The sequence below is a fragment of the Pongo pygmaeus genome, chromosome 11, assembly GCF_028885625.2.
Source record: "Pongo pygmaeus isolate AG05252 chromosome 11, NHGRI_mPonPyg2-v2.0_pri, whole genome shotgun sequence".
NCBI classification, from domain to species: domain Eukaryota; kingdom Metazoa; phylum Chordata; class Mammalia; order Primates; family Hominidae; genus Pongo; species Pongo pygmaeus.
Window position 1 is genome coordinate 25,629,094 of NC_072384.2, and position 9,399 is coordinate 25,638,492.

Here is a 9,399-nt window from a genome sequence, read left to right on the forward strand (position 1 = left end):
ACTGAGGTGGGAGGATCACTTGAGCCCAGGAGTTTGAGAGGAGGCAGGGCAACATAGCGAAACCTCATCTCTACAAAAAATTTTACAAATTAGCCCAGTGTGGTGGCTCACACCTGTAGTTTCAGCTACACAGGAGGCTGAGGTGGGGTGATTGCTTGAGCACAGGAGTTGGAGGCTGCAGTGGGCTATGATCATGACACTGCACTCTAGCCTGGGTGACAGAGACCCTGTCTCAAAACAAAACAAAACAAAACAAAACAAAACAAAACAAAACAATGCAATCCGGGCCAAGTATGGAATTCCCGATCCCCTTGCCAACATTGCCTATGATTTAGTTAGGGTTGGATATGTAGCCCCATTCTGGCCACAGGGACAGGAAAAGGGTCCTGGGGACCTCTGGAAAAGATTTTCTTTCTCCTAAGAAAGATATACATAGTGTCAGGAAATGACTTCTTAGTGTCAGGAAATGATCCCAGAACTGCAGCTGCCATCAGAGGCCATGAGGGGCCCAAGTGTTAAAGAGGTGACAAGGACAGGAGAACAAGGAGACAGAGAGACCCTGGGCCTGGATGATATCATTTCACTTCTATTTGTTTGGTCCTTGCATTCCATTTTCTCTTTCTTCCAACTGAAAACAACTGACATATAATGACTTCTGGACACTTCTCAAGGTGTAAACTGTGGCACAGGAGCTTGTTAGGAATGAAGAGTTTTGGGCTATACCAGACTTTGGTTCAGGCTACTGGACCAAAACCTGCATTTTAAGATGCCCCAGGAGATTCATAGGCACATTAAAGTTTGAGAATCATTAAACTGATGGAGCCCTACAATTATAGCTACATTAGATAATCAATTATTTAATCCATTTATTTATGTGGTCCACATTTATTTCACTTAGAATTTACAATGAGTGGAACACAAAGGTGTCCCAGCATCTGCCATATGAGTGCAATAAGACAAGTGTGATAAAAGGTTTGGAAGCTATAAGCTTCAGTAGTACCTGGGGAGCCATTAATTTCCTTGCTTAAACTCCTTGGTGGCTTCAAATTGTACAGAAGATAAAATTCAACATCCTTAACACTCTTTCCCCCCCCCCAACAAAAACAGGGTCTCGCTTTGTTGCCCAGGCTGGAGTGCAGTGGCGCCGTCATAGCTTACTACAGCCTTGAACTCCTGGGCTCAGGTGAGCCTCCCAGAATAGCTAGGACTATAGGTGCATGACACCATGCCTGGCTAATTTTTTTTTTAACGTTTTGTACAGACAGGGTCTCACTATGTTGCCCAGGCTGGTCTTGAACTCCTGGACTTAAGTGATCCTGCCTTAGCTTCCCAATATGCTAGGATTATAAGTGCAAGCCACAGTGGCTGGCAAAAAAATCCTTAACAGTCTTTTAGGGCTTTGTAGGACCTGGCTGCTGGCCCCTTGATTCGCCTCCTCCTCGCTCTGCTTCATTGTGTTCCCCCACCTCCCCTTTGCCTGGTATAGAGAGTGAAAGCTGGCTGCAAATTCTTTGACACTGCTCCCATGAAGAGGTGGGGTCCCTGTCCCCTTCCCTTGAGTCTGGGTGGGTCTATGACTGCTTTAACTGCCCAGTGGCGTCCTACCTGAATTCTTGACACCAGAATTTGTGAGATATAATAAAATGATGTTGTTTCATGCCTTTGAGTTTTGGGATAGTAGGTTGTTCTGTAGCAATAAATAACCAGAAACTTGGCTGATTCCTACTCAGCCTAAGGGTTTCTTCCTCAGTGGGGCTTTTCCTGGCTTTCTTTCTGTATCAGGTCCTGCACCTTGGTGCTGTCTCCAGTACTGTGTTCTTTCCCTTCATAGCTGTCTTAGTCTATTCTGGCTTCTGTAGCAAAACCCCTTAGACCGGGTTCCTTACAAACAACAGAAATGTATTTCTCATGGTTCTGCAGGCTGGGAAGTCCAAGGTCAAGGCACCAGCACATTTGGTGTCTGCTGAGGGACCACTTTCTGGTTCATAGATGGAGACTTCTGGCTGTGTCCTCACGTGGTGGAAGGGGTAAATGAGCTCCCTTAGGCCTGTTTCGTAAGCCCATTTCACTTATGCCAGTTTCATTCAGCCCATTCACAAGGGCTTTGCCTTCGTAGTCTAACACATTCCAAAAGGCTCAACTTCTGAATACCATCACCTTGTGAGTTAGGTTTCAACAAAGGAATTTTGGGAGACACATTCAGACCATAGCTGCTGGGTTTACCTCTTTGACATCTGCCTTCTTGGACTATAAGTTCAGTGAAGGCTGACTAGTTCACCACAGTGTATGCAGTGCCTTGCACACTACCTGGCACATCCTGGGACCTCAAAAATATTTGTAGAAGTAACTAATTAATGAGTTATGCCAAGTGATTTCTAAAGTTTAAATTATATATATCTTTGGAATATGGGTAATATAGTCATGTGGTTCAAAATTCAAGAAGTAAAAAATCTCTCTCCTTCTTCTGCCTTTTGCCATCAAGTTCTCTCTCCCGAAGGTAACTCATGTTACGAGATCTGAATTTATCTTTAAAGGAATATATTATACATATCAAAGCAATTGTGTGTATGCTTATATTTGTAAGAAGTTTATCCCTTGTTTATTTTATTTATATATTTTTGAGACAGAGTCTTCTTTGTCACCCAGGCTGGAGTGCAATGGTGTGATCATGGCTCACTGCAGCCTTGACTTCCCAGGCTCAGGTGATTCTCTTGCTTTAGCCTTTTGAGTAGCTGGGACCATAGGCATGCACCACCATGCCTGCATAATTTTTTTGTAGAGACAAGGTTTGGCCATGTTGCCCAGGCTGGTCTGGAACTCCTGGGCTCAAGTGTTGAGGAAGGCCCACCTCAGCCTCCCAAAGTGCTGGGGTTACAGGTGTGAGCCACCGTGCCTGGCCTTACCCATTGTTTAAAAAGCCCAAATTGCTTACTTTTCTGTCTCCCTTTTCTTCACTTAAAAATATATCTGAATGATTATACCATATCTGTACTTGAAGTACCTCCTCATTCTTTTTTATAGCTATGTAATATTCCATATTTCTTTAACTAGTTCCCCATTGTTGGATATTTAGGTTGTTCCTGAACTTTTGCTATTATAAGCAATGTTTTAATTATTTTTATAGATGTGTACATCACTTCTGCAGACACATATATACATTCATTCATATACATATGAGTATATCTGTAGGAAAAGTTTCCAAAGTTGAATTGCTAAGTCAAAAAATCTGTGCATTTGTAATATTGATAACTATTGCTAAATTGTCTTGCATGGGTGTTGTATTAATTTCTACTCCTATTTATAATGCATAGGAGTGCTTTTGTTTCTTTACAGCCTCACTGAGTATATTATAAAACTTCTACATTTTTGTCAATCTGATGGTAAAAAATAATATTTCAATGAAGGTTTTATTTTGCATTTCTCTAATGATGAGCATGTTTTCATATGTTTAGGAGACATTTGGTTTTCTTTTCTGTAAAGCCATGTCACTTACCCGTTTTTCCATTTGGCTCTTGGTCTTTTTCTTATTGAGTTGTTGGAGCTCTTTATATATTAGAAACATTCATCTTTCATTCTGTGATAACTGTTGCAAAATTTTTTCCCAGTTTGTCATTTGACTGTGCTGTTAATAGGTTTTACCTGGCAGAATTAGAAATTATGTTGTGTTTATTATCTATTGCTCCATAACATATTACTCCAAAACTTAGTGATTTGAAACAACCATAATCCTTTATTTTTTCTTATGTTTTTTCTGGGATAGAAATTTAGACAAGACACAGCAGAGATGGTTTGTTTCTGCTCCATGGATGTTTGGGGGCACTGGGTGGAAAATATGAAAGCTGGAAGATAGAATCTTCTAAAGTCATCACAGAGGCAAAGGAATTTTTTTCCCTTTCCCCTCTGAAGGTTTGGGTCTGAAATATACAGGCAATAGACAGATTAAGAGGAGAAAAAGCATGCCAATTTATTTACATGCACAGAGGTATCACAAGAAAGTGAGTATCCAATAACCCAATGAGATCTAGAAGCTCAGATAGTATTTTGAGTTATAAAAAGAGAGTTAAAGTCTCCTGGGAGATGCTGGTGACAAACTATTGGAGGGTGAGGGGAGGAAATGCACTGTAAGCAAAGGTTATCTTATTGTGCAGATAAGGTCTCTCAGGTAACAGCCATCAAAAGAATACGTGATTGCCTGTGGTAATCTCCGTCTTGGGAAGATATCAGACCCTCATTCATCTTTAGGCGGATAAAGGGGCTTCAGAGAAAAACTTTTGTTTACATCTGCTGTTTACTTTACTATCATAGATAGATATAAATTCCCTTTATAAAAGGACAGCTTTCAGAACTATTCCTCTCTGGAGTTCTCTAAATAATCAACTTGAAATATGCCAAAAAAAAGATATTCTGGGGTGGCATATTCTGACTGCCCACAGCATCAGCTGGTGGTTGATACTAAAGCTGTCAGCTGGGAGCCTGACAACACAGTCATATGTGGCCAGACTTCCTCACAACCTGGCCGCAGATCCCAATGGCAAGTGTCCCAGGAGAGAGCCAGGCTTAAGCTGTATTTCCTTCTGTGACCTAGCCTTAGAAGTCAGTCATATAGCATCACATCCACCTCATCCATTAGTTGAGGTAGTTACGAATGCCCACCCAGTTCTAAGAAGAGGAAACATAGACTACCTTTGGATGGAGGAGTGTCAACATCTTTTTCTTTTTTTTTTTTTTTTGAGACGGAGTCTCTGTTGCCCAGGCTGGAGTGCAGTGGCATGATCTCGGCTCATTGTAACCTCTGTCTCCCTGGTTCAAGTGATTTTCCTGCCTCAGCTTCCTGAGTAGCTGGGACTACAGGTATGTGCTGCCGCACCAGCTAATTTTTGTATTTTGGGTAAAGATGGGGTTTCACCATGTTGGCCAGGCTGGTCTCGAACTCCTGACCACAGTCTCTATTCTTCTGAGGTAATTGTGGATGTGAGGCTGCAGAACTGCTGTAGCCACCTGGCCACCATCCTGGTGTTATCCAACTCCAAGGAGGGCAGAGCCAAGAGAACCATAGGCAAACACAGGCTGGTCCATGCATGAGTCCACCCTGAAACAGGCTCTGTGTCTGCACTCTCGTTATGTGAGCCAAGAAACAACTTAATTGCTGTTTAAGCCAGTTTGAGTCAGGACTATTGAAACTAGATTTGTCTGCTGTCAACATTCTTGTCTTTGTTTCAAAGGCCTTATCAGGCAGAAATGTGGGGAGTCTCTGGGAGGTGGGGGTACACCTGACCTTTCTTTGCTCCATCCAGTGAAGATAAGGCCTTGGGAAGACTAGTAACAGTGTCTTTCAGGCATGGTTCTTATTTGCTCTCTTTTATTCGATCTGTGTTAATTATAATAATTTATATAAGTATTCAAAAGGATGCTGACAAATGGAGGAGAGAAATAAGAAAAGTAAAGAAAAGCCCGCTTTCCTGAGAAAGCCAGTCCACATTTCCAGAGTGTAAACAGTGAGCCTGGGCCATAGAAACCTCATTAAAATGTTAGTGTTATACCTTTGTACTTCTGGACTGAATAGGAAATCATGCTTGTCCCATTATTTATGGCTCATCAATAATACATTAGCTCAGCTCCCAGTAAAGCTGACATTCATGAGAGGACAGATCGTTTTGTTTGGTTTATTCAACACCGCAAAGGAGCAGAGCAAGTTCATTGCACTTGTGTAGTCATGTGGTGAAGACCTTAGGCCCAGACACGCAGGGGTAGCCAATTTCTCACTTCCTTCCCAGAGCTCTCCTTCCCCCTCACCACCCCCTACCCTCACTCCTGGCCCCAAATCAGCCCCTTCAGCTCAAAGATCACTTCACCAGAAAGCCTTCCCTGAGTATAAGTCAATTATACTGACTTGTAACTCTTTCAGTTACAAGTTATGGAAATTGATTTAAACAGTTGAAATACATGGGAAGGGGGTGAGGGTGCGGGGTGGGGAAAGAGAGAGAGAGAGAGGCGTCAGTCACAGCTGTATCTAGGTGCTGATGATATCAGGATTTTGTCTGACTCCATCTCCTGGTTCTCCCCGGCCAAGTTGGCTTCATTCTCAGCCAGGATCTCCTTATGCTGTAGAAAAGGCTACCATCTTCCTTTTAGCTTGATCATAATGCCAACACATAGGTTTTGTTGGTGCCACTCCTATTGGTCCAGGTTGAGTCCTGTGCCCATCCCTGAAGAAATCACTGTGGTTAGTTGGTTGGAGGATGGGTGAAGCTCTTTATCCAGGCCTGGGTCATGTGCTCACTCCTGCGGTTGCTCATGGAGAAAGCCCCACCCAAATTACATGGTCTGAGAATCGGGGAAAGGAGGTTCTTATACCAGAAGAAGGGGGAATGAAGGCTGGACAGCAAAACCAACAGATATCTATTAACTGGAATCTTACAACATTGTTGATATTCAAATGTATTTGACCTGCAAAAATGATGGCTGATATGACTCAAGCTAATGCATTAATACTCCAGGCTTGGCCTGGTCCTTTCTTATATGCTATCATAGAATTTATCACAATTTGCAATACCATCCACCATACATTCTGCAGTTGCTAGTGTCAGCCATCCAATAGGTTTGCTAAATATGGGATTACGCAAGTCTCTTAATTCTTTAATCCCAGCCTCAGTCGTCTTTCTGGGCCTCCTGGGAGGGAGTGCTATCATAGCACCCTGGCTTTATGTGGGTCTGGAGCTGCCAAAGGCAATTTCCTCAGGTCTCTATCATCTTAGCGTAGCACCTGGGACAGAGTAGGCGTTCAGTAAATACTCATCGACTGAAAGTTAGTTTTCCAATAAGCGTTTATTGCTGTTGGAAAAATGCAAAGAAACATAAGTCATAATTGGAAAAGTAATTAAAAATAAGATCTTCTGTCAACCTGGTGAATCTGCTCCACAAAATGAGGAAAACAATGAAACTATTTTATGATGAAAGAAGCATCAAGCCAGACTGTGATGTGCATCACTGGCAATCCACAAGAGTTTGCCAAGACAGATAGAAACCTCACCCTTCTATATGGCCAGGCAGATATAATCTTTTATAAACATGTAATTGTCTTTATCAAATAGAAAAAAATATTTCAGATTTCCTAATTGTAAGAAGCAGGAAATCACAACGAGGAGCCAAATGCCTAGGCTAAACCCCCCACAGAGACAGGAAGACAGGGGGCCATCTCCTGGGTGTTCCCATTTCAAGAAGATGGATCTAAGGCCTCCAAGAAACACATTCCTGGGATGCAAATTGTCAAGAGGCTTGTTTAGGTTTTTAAAAGATTTGCATACATCTCAAAGATGCAGAGAAAGGATTCCTTATTCCGTTTTGTTCTGTTTTTGTTTTTGTTGATACACAATCTTTGTACATATTTATGGAGTACGGGTGACATTTTGTGACATACTTAGACTACATAATGATCAAGTTAGGGTCTTTGGGGTGTCCATTACCTCGAGTATTTACTATTTCTGTGTGTTGGTAACATTTCAATTCCTCTCTTATGGCTATTTTGGAATAAACAAGATTTTGAGACTCAGAAAACAATGGCCCAAAATGAAGCCCTTAGAAGCAAAAGTTTTTCTCTGACCTTCTCTTCCCCACCTATCTCTCAGTCCTGTTCTCTCCAAAGGCTAGCCACTGAAATGGGTCCTTTTCCCTAAGGTAGATCATAGAAACCAGAACTCCTTTTCTCCAAAGCCAACCACAAAAACCCAAAAATATTACTCTAACTTTTCCTCTGCCTTTCTGTATAAAAACTGGCCATAAAGAAATCATCTGACCTTGGCCGGGCGCAGTGGCTCACCCCTGTAATCCCAGCACTTTGGGAGGCCGAGGTGGGTGGATCACGAGGTCAGGAGATCAAGACCATCCTGGCCAACATGGTGACTCCTCTTTTTGGAAGGAACCTCTGTTTTATCTCATGAAACTTCATATGTTATAAATGGACAAATTTCTCTCAAGCCTAAAGCACTACTCTCTTTTACATTAAACTCCTTTATGTCTTTTGTGTTAAAATACATACATGTATGCATGTGTATGTTATATGTTGTGTCTACATACATGTATATGTCTAAACATGTGTTTATATATTATCTACACATGATACCAAATTAAAGATAGTGAGTACTCATAAATTAAATAACTATCACAAATACTTTTCAAATTCATGTGACTTTAGTAACCTTTGGTACATAAATAGAGTTTTCAAATTTTTGGTAAAATAAAATGAAAATATCTTCACAATTTAATTTAGACATTCTTTGCCTGGGTTTATTGGTCAGACGGGTTTATACTAGAAGTTTGAAGGTCTCTACTAGAGACCTTCAACTTGAAGATCATAAAGCTGCTGCTTCTATGATATTTTTGATACTTTCTTAATTTCTCTGTGAGCTTATAAAAGCATGAAAGTGTGGTTTTTGTTGAAGGGAAAGTAATTTTATCTAATTAGAGCACTTTAAAAGTTGTTTTCAATTGAAGGAAAAATGATAGATAAAACTATAGACTATAGTTTGTTCTAACCATTAACCTTTGTTTTTCTTTTGTTTCCATAGAAATTCCTGTGAGGTTTCATCCACATAACATGTCCACTTTGCTAGCCAAGCCTCCTCTTCTCTCCCTCCTACAACCTGTCTTGCCACTATCATCTGATTTATCATCAAAACCTGGTTTTGGCCATGCTCTGAGTCCCCACTCTTTCTGTCACCTCAAGATGATATATAAGCCTCTGTACTCTCTCGGGGAGTAGGCAATCACTGTGTGGTTCTCTGTATACATGTTAATAAATTTTGTATGCCTATCTCCAATTAACTTGTGCTTTGTGAGTTGATTGTTCAGTGAACTTTCAGAGGGCTAATCAGGCCTTGGATTCCCTTAAGTGTGGCTTCCAGAAGAGCAGAGCTTTGGTCCTACCAGCTGTGCCAAACTGTAGGGGCCAAGAGAAATTTTCTCTTTTGCCCTTTGAAGGTAAACTTTTAAGTAAACTTTTGACTATTGAGCTCTTTTAAAAAATTCCTTTTAAATATTTTATTATCAGATTTTAGCTGAGATACACAGCTGATATTTATGACTTTTTGACTTTTTTTTAAACCAAAGTTACCTTTTAAGTGACTTACCAAAGCCAGTAAGCCATAATGAAGGTTATGACTTAACCAAGGACACATAAGGGGAGACAGCTCAGAACAAAAAAAAAAAAAAAAAAGGAAAGTTTTGTCAGTACAACCCACATTTCTGTCTGGCTTATTTTCTAGGGTCTCACCTGAGTGTCTACAGAGAAAGGTCCCAAATCCTTGTGTCCCCTTATAGATAGAAGACAGAAGATCGAAAGTAGCTCATGGTAAACCCAGGGGATTGAAACACACATCTAGCAGAGATATTATAAACCTTCAG